At 42.7% G+C, this 9,378-nt stretch overlaps 1 protein-coding gene across 1 annotated transcript in view; it reads right to left on the minus strand.

Annotated features, from left to right (window-relative positions):
- IARS (isoleucyl-tRNA synthetase) overlaps positions 1–9,378 on the minus strand; it is a 319,713-nt gene that overhangs the window by 275,695 nt on the left and 34,640 nt on the right. The gene's annotated exons all lie outside the window — the stretch shown is intronic.

The raw sequence follows: 9,378 nt of genomic DNA on the forward strand, positions 1-9,378 counted from the left end.
GAGATACACACACCATACATGTATCTCTGTAGATCTTGATATGTATAAATAGATCTATAGATGTATGTATAGGGTCTTAGAGAGAGATATATCACTATTTATCTTATCATTGGTATGACTCAAATTTCTCACTGGAATATTTGTTCTTCTCTTCTACCAAAGAGAGAGAGAAGAAAAACAAAATATTCCAATGAGAAATTTGAGTCATACCAAGGTTCAAAATATAGCAGCTGAGCCCCACAGAGAGTAATCAAGGAAAAGTCAACAAATCTTACTGAAACCTGTTGTGAACAGCTTAGTTTGCCTCAAGACGTGAAAAAAATGCCATTAGTCATGCACATAATCTGAACTCTGGGTATATTTCAAATCTCCCATCTCCTTTTGCCATGTCCCAAAGTCAAAAGAATTGTACAAAAACATATTGAGGGTCATGTTCTTTCCAGACACCACAAAATACATGTAAATTCTGTTAGAAAATAAAAATGATGTTCTCAAGGTTGGGACAGCACAGAGCTGACCCACAAGACATTTCAGCCTTTAACATCTGGTTTGCTCTGACTATTAATTAATATAAACATCTATGTTGAAATAGATATGCAAAGTATTTCAGTAGCTCAATTAAAACAGAAAAAAAAATGTAATTAAATGCTTTAAAATACCGGTTATGGTTGGTTAATGCAGACAAATTATAACAAAACAACTAGATTTACTTTATTTGGATTTATTCTTCAACATTTATTCTTACCTTCTGAAATGGAAAGTGGTTAAAATGCGTATCCAGATATAAAAACCTGGTCTACTTTTCCTCTGTTTTTAAAGAACATAGTCTGCTAATAGTATAGGACAAAAACAGGTCAGTGCAAGCATCTCTGAATATTTAATGATTGCTTAGATGAAAATGTAACCAAAAAAAAAAAAATAAGCATCAGGAGAACCATGAGATGGAGCTGCAAAAATAAAGCCAAGCCAACACCACGCTCTTGTGGCAATTTTATCTACCTGCAGTTTAGGACTAAACATTTTTTCCACTGCTGAGCAGAGATTAGCTTTCAGACCCTGTTACCATTCAAAGCTCTCAGCAGAGATTATCACCTTTCACATTAACTATCCATTTGCATTTTTAATGCTCCTTTTGATCCCAACTAAACATTTTTTTTTGCTTTCAACAGGCTGCTCTTTAGGATCACAAGTGATCTCTGCTTATATGCACCACCATACACGCAACTATTTGATCATCTTGAAATATTTCAGACTGGCTTTCTAGCAATAAAACCAACAGTTTACAAAAACAAGATGCAATTATCAAGAACATTTTTGCTAGCATAGTTCCCCAACGTTAAAATAATTAGAGTAGATTCACTTAAATGCAAAATCAAAATCCACATACTACTTGTAGAAAGACAGCAAGGTGAATTAGTCTATGCTCCTATGCAGACTAACTGTGAAAGTCATTTTGAAAACATGTTAAGCAAAATATTTATGACGTTTAGTGAGAGACAAAAACTTTAATTATCACAGCTCACTTCCACATGAAAAAGGGAAAAAAAAAAATGCAGTCTGCCCAGATCACCTCAACATTCAAGTTAACTCACAGTCCCCTATCTCAGGATGCTTTGCACCTTCCCAGTAAATTCCTCCTCACAGCGTGGGTGGGCTAGCCTTGACCTAACCTGTCTGCTCCCGCTGAGCATGGAGGTGTGCTCTACTGCCGGCCACTCCCCGACCAGCTTCTGAATTGGGCCTCCACAGGTACGTAGCTGCGTTTCCAGAATCAAAAGTGAATGTCTATTCATTTGCTTATGAGTTCAATCTACGCATCTTAGACTAACCTGCAAAGACTGAATTGATTCAGCCTCAGGTTTTTTGCCCATCTGTACTTAGCCTCAAGTTTCACAGTTCCTTTAATTACCAAACATAACTAGATTCAGTCTGAACTTCAAAAGGAACTATATTAACCAAAAAAACAAAAAAAAATCTTCCTAAATTCAGATCATATTAATCCTTAATCTGGATAACTATAAGACTGCCACTGATCTGCACTTCAGAGAAGCCCCAAACTTGAGACTCTGAAAGCCAAGATTAACCTAGCATTTATAAGCCAGCTAGCTATCCTGCCAGGCACTGCATACCTGAACATCCTTCCCAGGTGCAAAGAAATTGTTCAGCATACACCTTCTATACACACACAAAGTAGTTCAATAGAGCACTTTAGATAATTATAGATTTCTCCTCAAGTTCAGCAGCTTTGGAGACACCCCACAGTTGTACTTTATTATCCTACTTATAATGGCTCATTACTTGACGAGCAATTACCATTTATTACTGTTCGCTCTCAAGAAAATTAAAAATTCCTTATTAGTACCAAAAACTTTTTAAAATGAGGCTTCTAACTTCACAAACAGCATAACTATAGTGCCAGGATAATTCAAAAACTTACCTATTTCTATTAAATAAAGTTAAAAAATAAAGCTAGATCAAGTCACCAGACACAAACAAGCTATTCAGATTGATCAGCGCTTCTTGCTTAAAAGTAAGAAGTTGTTCATTATGACCAACCCTTGACTCAAGTCACAAACAATACTGTGAGTCTGGAATTTGACAACTGCAAAATCCACCATAAACCAAGGGTGGGGGGGGGTGCATGTGAAGAAGGAAACGTAAAGGTCATCTTTACAGTAGTGAAGAATGAAGTACAGGCAACCCCTGCTTAACACTGTTTTGCTGAGTGTTATAATGAAATAGCACTAATTTTAAATTGATACCTGATTCCACTTAATGAAACTCGCTGAGTACTATAAACGCTCACGGTCACCATCTTGGCTGATCAAAAACTTTCAGTTTCGCTTAACGCTAGTTTTGCTTAAGGCTCGGTTTTTCAGGAACCAATTAAGCGTGCTAAGGGAGTACTACAGGCAACCCCTGCCTAATTTGAAAAAAAGGAGAACATTTCTTGGACTTTAGGTAACAATTCTGTGAAACTGAACTCCATTATTTCCATTTAGACTACAAATTGCATAAAAGAAGTCAGTTCATATTCAAATACCCAACGTATTTGAAAGGCTATAGAGTCCTTAAGGACAACAGTACTCTACAGTCCAGAAAGAAAATGAAGTCTCCTGTGTAGCTTACAAAGTAAGCATCTCTCTGCTTGTAAAGCATATCTCAGGAAGCAGGTTTTGTGGGATATATTTGTTAAGAACCAAAATAGAAAAAGGAGATGAATTATCACAACGCAGTTTGAAAAACATCCTGCAAAGTCATGAGAAGCAGATGAGAGATGTGACCAGCATGCTTGATTCCCCAGCCTGATGACCGGTACCAGTTTACAGCTAGGTCAAATAGGGACAGTTGTCAGCACAAATTCAGAGCAGGCCTCAAACTGACGTCTCTGGAATCCTTGTTTTGTCCTAGAGGCCGACAGTGCTATAAGAGAAGAATGATGAGAGACAGAAGAGGAGGAAGAAAATGAATTTAAATATTTTAACAGCAAAAGACCCTGATTAAGGAACAAAACTTCTCAAGCAAATCCCAGGACGTCATTCTCCCATTGCGAGGCCTTGGTGAGGCCGCAGCTGAAGTACTGAGTCCAGTTTTGGGCTCCACAATTCAAAAAGGATATGGAGAAGCTTGAGAGAGTGCAGAGAGCCACGTGCATGATCAGAGGTCAGGAAAATAGACCTTATGACAAAAGGATGAGAGCAATGAGACTCTTCAGCCTGGAAAAGCGCAGACTCAGGGGTGATCTGGTGGCCACCTATAAGTTTATCAGGGGTGACCACCAGTATCTGGGGGAACATTTGTTCACCAGAGCGCCCCAAGGGATGACAAGATCGAACAGTCACAAACTCCACCATGACCGATTCAAGCTGGACACAAGGAAGAACTTCTTTACTGTCCAAGCCCGAAGTTTCGGAATAGACTGCCCCCAGAGGTGGTTCAAGCACCCATCCTATGAACCCTGTTGACTTCCTGCCCCTGGGGCAGGGGGCTGGACTCGATGATCCTTTGGGGTCCCTTCCAGCCCAAATGTCTATAAAAATCTATGAAATCTATCAAGTTTAAGAAATAAGTAAGCCCAACAGGGGGATACAAATCTATGCAACTTCCTGTTAGGGGAACAATCTTTAGTAGAGCTCTGGCTACACTAACCCAGCTCTGCTGCAAAAGTTCTAGGGGCAAACAGCAGCTGCTACTGTCAAGCCACAAACGCACATGCACAACCAGGTGCTTCCAGGAGTTCCTTGGTAATCCACTCAGCAACTGTGACAGGAAAATGCAAACTGTGCCCTCAGAAGGCACCTTCTGTTGAAGGGACTGGGTAGTCAGAAGATTCATAGATTCATATATTGTAAGGGGCTGGAAAGGACCTTGGCAAGATCATTGGGTCCAGCCCCATTAACAAGGCAGGAAAGACAACTGAGGTCAGGTGATGCAGGAGTGTCTTTGCACATCTTCTACTGGCTGCTGGGCAGTAGCAGAAGCCTTACTCAGTGCAGTGATGTAGGTGGTGCACATCTGCTGGCATAAAGGAGAGTCTGTCACCATTACAGAAATGTATATAAAGATGTACGCAAAGGACTGCTGACAAATCTTGGTGGGTGTTGCAGGGCACTTTAGGTGCCCAGCTCCTATAAAGTGTGGGAACTGCTAGGGAAAGAGCCCTAGCAGTGAGTAGGGAGCCCCAGCTGTGAGTTACCACGGCAACCAGAGTGAGCCAGCAGCACCCACCTGTTACAGGTCAACTGACAGGAAGGGGCTGGACCTGGCTCACATACAAGTCCCAGGCCTGAGGCCAGGAGGACAGTTCCCTGCCAGCCACCAAGGGGGAAGGAGCTCTCCCCAAAACAACCAAAGGGGGGAGGCCTGTCCGCAGGAACCACTTCTGTCACTGTTGAGGGATGGAATATTCCCCGGTAGGGTGATTGATGTTATAGCCCGGCGGTTTGGATTTTATGTTATAGCCCAGGGGCTTGTGTTTCATTTACTGTTTTAACCGGCGGTTTGGGTGAGAGCAGTCCATGGCGTGCATCCTGGTGGGGAGCCAAGGCCGCACAGCTGGTCCAGGTCCTGGCAGGAGGTGAAGGGGTGCAGGGTGGACCCAGCTGCCTGACTGGTGCGTGCAGGGACCTGCTTTGGGCAGCATCGGGGCTGTGGAGAGCCTGAGCACCAGTGGGGGTGCAGCGCAAGACAGGGCTGTGGAGAGCCCGGGGAGGACAAGGGGGCCAAATTATAACAAGGCCCAGACCAAACGTCAGTACCATCAGCGAGGCTTGGGCTGCGGTGTAGGGGAGGAATGGAGCCACAGATAGCGCCCCCTGGCATTGGGGCAGAAGTGGGCAGCCTCCCACTTAATTGCATCTATTAATCAATTAACAAGAAGGCATGGCAGGCAAGAAGGCGGGGATTTGGCCTATAACAGGTAGACAGGGTCTCCAGTAGACAGACCCCGAAGAGGAGCTCCTGTTACAGTGGGGTAAACTAGGCCAGGAAAACTTGACTAGAAATTAGAAAAGTTGATATTAAATATCTGTATTCCTCTAGTGCCTAGGAATCAGTCACTGAACAAAGCATAGTCCCTATCCTCATAAGCTTAAAAGCTAAGGAAAAGTTGAATGAATTTCTGTTTTCAAGTACAAGTCTAGACATGATTAGCATGCCTACTTAGCACAATATAGCTCAGATACTAGATACTGCTGTATTAACACACTGTTCTACTGGGGTAATATGCCCTGCTTCTGAAAAGTGCATATCAGGCAGAGGGTACCAGAGGGCTACATCAGTTACACTATTTCTGAATACCCAAGTTAGCTCCAGTATCTTTACATAGGACTACATCATTTAGTCTAGATCTGCCTCACTTTTCGCATAGATGGACTTGAATGCTAAAACTTGGGAAAGCATAGCAGTACACAAGAATAAGAAAGTACCTGCTGGAAGAGTGGTCAAAAGTATGTATACACAGGTATTTCTCCAGCCACTAAATGAAAGGATGTGAAAAATGAAGACTGAAAAGGCTGTCAGAAACACCAGCTCAGCTCTTTGGCCTATGAAGAACCCAGCTTCTTCTCTAATAAGGATCCCCAGATCCCCATTTGCTTCCTCCTCAGGAAGATGCAAGACATCTGAAATTTCAGTTTCAGTCAAGATTATATAAATAAGGGTTCCAGTGGCAACATCTTTTCCTCATGTGTCAGTCCTCCTCCAAGTGGCCTGGTAGCCAGCTTAAAAAAATCTTGCCCCAGAGACATGGAAAACTGGGCTTGGGAAGTACTGCTAGAGCAATCAAGCCACAAAAGGAAGTCAGCTCCCGTCTGGTCTTCCTGGACATTCTTAGAAAAGCTACCTTCTCTGCCTATATTTTGACTACACAGCATTCTGTGAAGCAGTTCCTAAGGCGAAAAATACAGACTACTCCCCAAGGACTATAAGGTAAATAGAAGGGAGCTGAATGCTTGGCAGTATTGTTTTTATCATTACATGATTTCACCTCACACTCACAGATCAACAGAAAAACATTTCCATCAGTAATAATCAAAATGAATGAAAAGGGGATATAAAGAAAAATAAAACAAAAAAACCTGGGATGGAGAGTGCTGCGTGCAATACACACACACACGGGAAGGGGGAGCCCCAGCTGCACCATCCACACACTGCTCCTCTCGCAATGGCACAGGCAGCTGCTGCAGGAGCTGAGGAACAGTCTGAAGGGCTATTGGTGGGGGGCGTGCACTGCTGCAGGATCCCATCACAAAGGGGCAGGGCTGTTAGCTGCCGGTAGACTGGTGCTGCTGGCTGCTTGCTCTGCCTGGGTCCTAGCCAGGGATCAAGCACCAAACTCCCACTCTGCCCAACCCAGCCCCTGTATGCTCCGGACAGAACACACAGGGGTGCCCCAGGGCCCAGCCACTGCCCCTGCACTGCCCAGAGGGGAGGGAAGCCATGTCTATCAAGAGGTGGGTCTGCCACTCCGCTGGTGCCCGCCAGGCAGGGTTTACCCCCTAAAGGGCTATGAGAAGCTGCTTCCTGCCCAGGCAAGGTGATTGCTGCCTCCTAGCACAGTGCAGGACTCGGGGAATTCAGCGGCATTTGAAAGTCAGGAGTCCCCCAACAAACCTCTTCCCAGAGCAAGTGCCACCAGCAACTCCAGCCTATCCCCTATCCCAGCTCCTGCCCTCACACTGTGCTCTGTGAGAGTGAAGGTACCAGGCTTGTACAAATGTACTACCAAATGAACAGAACAATTCAAAGCAGGGCATACTTTATTGAATTATGGATATTCACTTTTTATATTTTGACATGCGACTTTAGAAAGCTTTTAACAGTACACTATCATTACTAAATTGTCTGCCCGCCGTGCCCCTAATTTTACGCAACTCTGAAAATTTTTTTTTTTTTTAAATAAAAAGTGCAATTACTTAAAAATAAAACATCAATTTTAGTCACCGAAACGAAAATAAAATTCTGCCAAGCCTAGCTATTTCCCACTGCCTGCCAGTCAATCCTGAATTACACAGCAGCTCCCTGGCCCCAAATACCATGTCCACTAGTTTTCTAATTCAGGTGAAGTTGTTCTTCATCATGCAGTGACATTCCAAAATGATCAAATACTAATTCTTAGAGCTGCTGATCTGAAAGCTAACCCACAGTATGATTTTCATTTCTCTTTAGAAAGAGTGGCTGTAGCTCCGATTCTAGGTCAGGGCCAGAGTTGGAGTCAGAGCCGCAGCAGCTGCCTGCTCCCCAGCTTGCACTCAATCCAAAGTGTGGGGTTCCCCCCCATGTTAAACCTCACCTTGGATTTAAATAAAAAAACAACAACAAAAAGTCAGCCCCACACCCTTTACATGCCCTCTTCCCCTCCCTGATCTGCCGCTTTGCTTTCCACTTTCTGCCCAATCTGCTGCACTCCACACAGTTTATGTTTCCTTAATTCAACTTAATCTCACAAACAGCTCTTTTCTGTTCATTGGGAAACCTGTTGGGGATAGAATATCTCAAATGGCCAAGAGACCATCTAAAAAAGCCCTAATATACCAATAACTTCACTTAAATTAGTTAAATAAGTATGCCATATTTCACTGGTATGCATGTTTGCCATCTTTCTTCATTTGAACTATTTAGTACAAAATGATCTTAGGTAACTAACATTTAAAGTTATATCACATCAGCAGTTTTCACCTCAAGTTAATGCATGTCTGTTACACTGAACAGCAAATTTCTGATATAGTGGCACTTTGACCATTAGCCAATCAGGCTGATGTGTTCTTGAAGCTATCTTTGGATAAGAATAGCAGCTGCCTTGTAATGCCACCCAGCACTGTAATACAACTGTAAGAGTTCTACAGTAGTATGAAAAAAGATATTTTAACAGATTGGAGGCTTAAAGGTCTTGCATTACTGCCTTTTAATAGAGCATAAACATTGAAATCCTGAAGGACAGTAACATCAGCAGTTTCACATATGCTGCCACTGCACTCCAGTCTTTAATCTCAAGTCCAAGCATGGAGAGCAGATGTACACACAGTTTATCAGGCACATAGAAGCCATTTTTATGTGAAGTCCTTACCTATATAATAAGCAGTATGTCCCTGGGGCCTTTAGCCAATACAGTGGTTAATGCAGTAGCCTTTCAGTTATACAGACTAGGACACAAAACTCTAGCTTGTTTTGCCTGTGGAGACAAGAGGGCTCATCCCTAAATTCTTCCTAAAGAATATTAAAAATTCACAAATATATGCCATAGAGCTAGGCACATTCAATAGCATAAGGTCACATGGGGAATTTACAATGGCAGTAAGAAAAGGTGTTTCAGACATCACTATTAAAACCATACAAACTGAATCCATATTAAGCACATCTCCAACTAGATCCAGACATTTCCTCACTCAAAAAAGGATAGAGTAAGCCTTGAGGGACAGCACCACAACATGCAGCAGCCCTGTCATGCCCCCTAGCTGCAGAGCACATAGTGATTCTGAAACACTCCAGCCAGGGACACAGTAGGGGGATGTAACATCTGCTTGCAGCTGAAGGGCTCCATTTTTTTTAATGCTTCAAAGAACAACTGCACTTAGGTTCATCTCTACCCAAGTTTGCATCATTTGTGACATAATGCATTAAGTCACAGAACTACACAACTACAAAGGAACAAAATACTCAAATTCAAAAAAAAAAAATGTACAACAACCATTTTACCACAAGGTGTACTTGTTCAAACATGCCCTAAATAACATCGGACAAAGCATTTGGGTTTGTCTACACAGAACATTACAATGCCATATAGAGAAACCCAAGTAAGTTCAAGTGGTGGTGATAACAGTGTAGCTGAGTACCTTACTAAGAATGATCCTACTTACATCATCCACATGGGGGGGGGGG

Source organism: Gavialis gangeticus, unplaced genomic scaffold (genome assembly GCF_001723915.1).
Source record: "Gavialis gangeticus isolate Ggan-Ray unplaced genomic scaffold, GavGan_comp1, whole genome shotgun sequence".
Lineage (NCBI taxonomy): Eukaryota > Metazoa > Chordata > Crocodylia > Gavialidae > Gavialis > Gavialis gangeticus.